Genomic DNA, 6,000 nt, shown 5'->3' with positions numbered 1-6,000 from the left:
TATGCTAACTCATTTCCGTTGTCCACTAAATCAATATGCCTGATGCCTCGGGCTTTTGTATTATTTTCCTCAACAAAAAGTTGGTCAATGCGTGGATGGAGTGCACCTGGAAGTAAGGCTGCAGCTTCTTGGCGATGATGACAAGGGCATAGGCGAGCTTCTCCATTTTTGGGTATCTCGTCTCCGCGTCGAGCAGCCTATTGCTCACATAGTATACTGGCCACTACACTCTCCCTCTTCACGTACCAATGTCGCGCTAATAGCAGACTTTGATACCGACAAGTACAATAGCAGTGGCTCACCCTAGACGGGCTTTGACAATAAATGAGGTTGTCCCAGATGTTTCTTTAGCTCCTGGAAGGCCCTCTCGCACTCCTCTATCCACTTGAAATCTTTCTTCCCTTTCACAGTCTCAAAGAATGGTAAGTATCTGTCTGTGGCTCGAGAAACAAGCCTGCTGAGTGTGACCATACGCCTGGTTAAGCTGTGTACCTACCTTATGCTGGTCGAGCTTTTCATATCTAGCAAAGCTTGAATCTTCTTTAGGTTGGCTTCAACACCCCGTTGATTTACAAAGAACCCTAAGAATTTTCCGAGCTTACTCCGAAAGCACATTTTAGGGGGTTGAGCTTCATTCTGTATTTTCTGAGGATGTCGAACATTTCCCCTAGATGCTCAACGTAGCTTTCGACGACATTTGATTTGACGAGCATGTCGTTGATGTATACCTCCATAGTTTTGCCGAATTGGTCGACAAACATCTTATTCACCAAGCACTAGTAGGTTGCCCCAACATTCTTCAGGCCAAACGGCATAACCTTGTAACAATAAATCTCACGGTTAGTAATAAAGGAGGTATGCTCTTCATCGGGTGATACATCGAGTGATACGTCGGGATTTGGTTATATCCCAAGAATGCATCCATGAAGCTAAGTGGTGCATTTCTAGCTATTGCGTCTACTAGTTTATCAATTCATGCTAGGGGAAAGTTGTCTTTGAGATAGGCTTTATTCAAGTCTATGGAGTCGACACAAGTTCACCGTTTGCAGTTTGACTTCTTAACTAGGACTAGGTTGGCAAGCCAATCCAAGTACTTCACTTCTCTAATAAAGTTGATGTTCAAGAGTTTGTCAACTTCATCTTTGAGCACTTTAGAACAATCTGCATCCATAAACCTTCTTTTTTGTCTTATTGGCCGAGCTTTTGGGTCGATGTTCAACCTATGACACATTACCTCAAGGTTGATCCCCACCATATCTGCATGCACCCGTGCAAACACGTCAAGGTTTTTCTTCAGAAACCCTACCAGATTATCGACCATTTCTTTGCTCGGGCTACTACCAATTTTTAGTACGTGAGTTAGATCTTCCTTGCTAACACATATTTCTTGCAGCTCTTCCGTCGGCCCTGTCGCGAGCTCTTCTCTGTGGATGCAAGAATCTATGGTATGATTGAGAGATCCAAGGTATGATTTAGACTCTATAATAACCATTATTCTCAGGAGTGGCCATTTCAATGCAGCATTTATGGCCCGACTGTAACATTCACAAGATTTTTTCCTACAGCTCCCGATCGTTGCGACTGCCCCAGGAGTCAGGTACCTCATTGCTTGGCAGTGCACTGATGTGACTACACTCAAACCATCCAAGATCAGTCTTCTGAGGATGACGTTGTATGTGGTTGGGCAATCTACGACTAAGAATTCAGTCATTACTGTCCTGATTTTAGGTTCTGGCCCTAAAGTCACGGGAAGGTCGATCGTTCCCTTGGGGACCAGATTGTCCTAGGTGAATCCGTAGATTGGTGAAGGACACGCCCTCAAGTCTCTCTCTGTGAACCTCATCTCCCGGAAGGCTCCCAAAAAGATGATGTTCGCTACACTTCTATTATCAACCATTACCTTTAGCACTCTGGCATTGTCGATCCTGGCTGCGATTACGATTGCATCATGGTTATGGTGAGGGGATTCTTTGCATTCTTCAACAATGAATTCTACCACCTCGCTTTCTTGTTTAGGCCGTTTCGGCGGCTTCTGTTCACATCTCATTATCCTGGGGACCGAATCTGTTTGGGTCTCTTGAGTGTACTACTCACGAGCACGCATTGAGCTCTCTGCTATGTCGAGCCCCCCGTAGATCATGCACACCAGGACCTTATTGTTGGCTTTGGCCGGCGCTTACTAGACCTGGTTATTTTGCTCGTTAGTATTTTCGTGAACTGGTGCCTCCTTGACAAATTCCTTTAGGTGACCCCTTCATATCAGGTCTTCAACGGCATCTTTCAAAGCCTGACACTCATTGGTGTTGTGCCCGATGTCTCGATGGTATCGGTAATATTTTTGCGATATCTCCTGCTCAGAGCCCCCCTCATCCTTTCTGTAGTGGGCAGTCTCTTTGCCTCATAGGAGACTTCGTAAATGTGAGCTATGTCTTGCGTATATTCTGTGTATCACAGGAAGGGTTGCCTGTCGCCATGGTCATATATTCTCTATCTTTTTTGGGACCTGTTTTGGTCCCTATCATTATGGTCTTGAGCCCTCCACTTATCTGATGGGTGATCTTGTCGCCTGTCCGGGGCTCTTCTTGGCGAGCTTCTGGCTACGCTGGTAACGAGCTTTCTACTCTTGGTGCTTTGTAACCATCTAATAAAACTTTGCCAGGCTCACATGATCTTCGCTTTGGAGCTCTTTTTACAATTCCTTGTTAGGCCTGATGTCTGTAATTAGCAAAGTTTGGATTGACTCTTTGAGTGCATCCACTAGAACCTTATTAAATACGAGGTTAGGGTTTCGTCTCTCTCCTGATGAATATTGCTCAAGTAGCTAAGCGACATTGCTAATTGTCTCCTCACTTAGAGTTGCTGTAAGTACAGCGAAGAGAACTATTGCTAAGAATTGATGGAGTTCGCCTTGAGTCTTTTGTACCACCTCTTGGCATCCCCTACCAATGTGACCACGAAGCAGAGTCACTTCATTAGGTCACAGACCTGGTAAAGCTCCATCAGGTCATTGAAATTGTCGTTGTCAATTGGGTCTCTTCTCCCGTCGAACTTACTCTTTGGTACCCTGAATCCCTGTGGAAGTGGGGCCTAGTGAACCTCCTCTGTGAAGGGGGAACTCACTATTTTTTCTACCACACCATTCTGGCAAGCCCTTAGATTGTCGAGCATTTTCTACACACGATCCAAGTCTTCATTGTGATTGTCCTGGCTGGCTCTGTTCAACCTTACCTCGAGCAAATGAGTTCGTAAATCTGTCGCTTGTGAACCCCCTCCATTACGCGCGTTGATGCACGAGGTTGAGTCATGATGGCTTGGCTGATAAATGCTATCATGCTCGTCAGTGCGTTGCTCACGACGTCGGTTATAACTAGAATGTCGATCATTGCCAGATTGGTGCACATTACTCGTCTCGCGAGCTTGCGAGGATCAGGCTTGTATTGGGCATGGGTTAAGACTGGTACTCTGATGCTAAGGATTCCGCCGGGTAGGTCGAGAGTCTCGTGGGCGACCATTACCTTCACTTTCACCCATTGGTTGTTTCCCTAGCCGCCTCTCGAGGTTGGTTTGCCTGTATGACTCATGCTTGTGAGCAGAGTGCACCCTTTGACGTCAAGGGTGTCAGTCGGCCCTTGGAGCCGATGAGCCCAACTAGTCCCCGACTGAAGTCTAACTCGTCAGGGTGGAATCAGTGAAGCGCGGCTGGTCAAGGTTGTGGGTGATTGGTTGCTGATTTCTCAGCTCAACCACATTCTGTTGCACCGCCTGTGCAACGACGGTTCTGATCATCTCCACCAACTGGCCATTTTCGGGGTTTGACGTTCCTGCCCCTGGTTATTTGTGGCATGCTGAGATGGCGACAATGGTGGTCGACGCCCAACAGCATCCTATTCCACCTCCTGATGGGTGGTCTCCATAACATCATGGTTTCGGGTGGTGATTTTTGATCTTGTACACACCATCGTGGGCCTGAAGTGGTTAAATCGCTGTGGTTGTTTGCCAAAATTTCTGAGATGTTGGCAGAGGCCCTCCTTCTAGCGCCAAAATGATAATACATAAATTTACACCAACTAGAGTGATCCGATCGACCTTGGCGGGATCGGAACTGGTATGTGCATGACTACGGATAACCAGCGATAAATGAATAATGAATGCAGTAAAGTGAATAGCAAAAAGGATTTTAAAGTGGTTCGGCGAGATAAACTCTTGATCCTACGTCCATTGTTCTTTTTATTTGCTGTGAGAGCTTACAATAGTGATTCTAGGAATATTTTCCAACCCCTTCCCCACCGTTTGAAGGGGTTTATATACAGAGTTCGCAAAAAGGAAAGCGCAAAAATAAAGGGATTACAATTAAATTGAAATGCAACTCCAATATTCTCGCAATTAGGCGCTATGATTGCACAAAGATTGTTGTCAATCTGATCATTCCCGAGATATCTAGGATCTGAAGTTATCTGGGAATTGGTTTAACAATCACTTGGATTGTTCACGACTAGCTTGTGCTGGGTCGAGCTATATCTCGATGAGCTTATGCTGGGTCGGACAATCGATGGAGTCGAGCTGGTTCTGGATCGAACTATATCCTCGCGATGCACTGAGCTTGGTGGAAAAATCACACACAACATTGTATATATTTAAACATTTAACAACTAAAATTTCTTAAAACATACATACCTAACAAAAAAGCTATTTCGAAGTAGAAAATAAATATACCTTTTTATTTAATCGTTATTTCAAAACATTCATCTCAAGCCATTAATTTCTTATCTTTGACATTGTAATGTCAATTGTAATAATATGATATCACAATGTGAAATAAAAAGATATACATTCTGTAATTAGTAATCATGCAAGTTAATTTAAATTGAAATCTTGATTTTCTTGCAATTATAATAAATCAAAATTACCAAGTATTTGCTGAGATTAGGAAACCAGCTTCCAACGTTAGATCTTCGATGTAGCCAGGCATGAAAGAGTTTCTCCCTATGATCCTTCTTCATTGTCATTGGATTGTGGGGAATGGCAAGTTAATCAACTTTTAGATTTCTGATTTCAGTCATCACTATGCTCAATGTTTCAGACTTTTCGGTTCAACTTCGGAGCATTGTGAATCAAGTTATCTCCAATAAAAGATGACATCTCCTCTTCGCTTTCACTTCTCATTTTCCTCATATTGCACATGATATCATCCAGCTAGACCTTCCTATTCTATCTTAGTGAAACTAAGATATGAGATCCCATTGAGACAAATTAATGAAAACTCAACAATACAATCTATTAAGAAAAACGAGTCATTATTATTCTCTTCCTTAAAACATCCTTATATTCCACATTACTGATCCCAAACCTCAACAAACGTTCTCTTTAAAGTAAATCCTTGTATACACATTCTAATCCCTAGCAAACTAAATAAATACATGCATGTTAGTCAAATTGACTGTTTTGACCTCCAGTGACTTGGTCAGTCTCAAGACTCGGAAAAAACATAGCTAATTTGAGCGTCGAACACCAGTGACACCCCCACTGACCCCATTTAACCTGTTGTTGTGTGTGTAGGAGAAGCTCGGGCCTGAAAAGTTGATGGGAAAGCTCTTGGTACTTGAGTGTTTGGCATGAAAGGACCAAAATACAGCCTACGAGTTTTCGACATCAACAAATATTACAATCTTTTCTTTTCTCTCTCTACAGTGTAGACATACTCTTCTAGAACTGCAACTCAAAACATCTTTTAATGGTTATTGTAACTTCTGCATTTTTAAAATGTGAGGAAAAGAAGCAAACTTTATTTTGAATGGGATAAGATAAGAAGTGCATTTTAGCTCTGAGTGATAAATATGTACATGTTGAAAAGTTGTCAATTGGTTATATCGATTCGAAAGGGGTGTTAAGTTGAAAAGGGACTAAAGGTGGTTTTATCCTTCCAAATCTTATAGATTATTGACGATGTTGGACCATTGGATAGTTCTAGGAAGAGTTCAAGTAAATGCCAATAGTTGGCGT

This window comes from Pistacia vera, unplaced genomic scaffold (genome assembly GCF_008641045.1).
Source record: "Pistacia vera cultivar Batoury unplaced genomic scaffold, PisVer_v2 Contig104, whole genome shotgun sequence".
Taxonomy (NCBI): Eukaryota; Viridiplantae; Streptophyta; class Magnoliopsida; order Sapindales; family Anacardiaceae; genus Pistacia; species Pistacia vera.
This window is presented reverse-complemented; position numbering follows the sequence as displayed.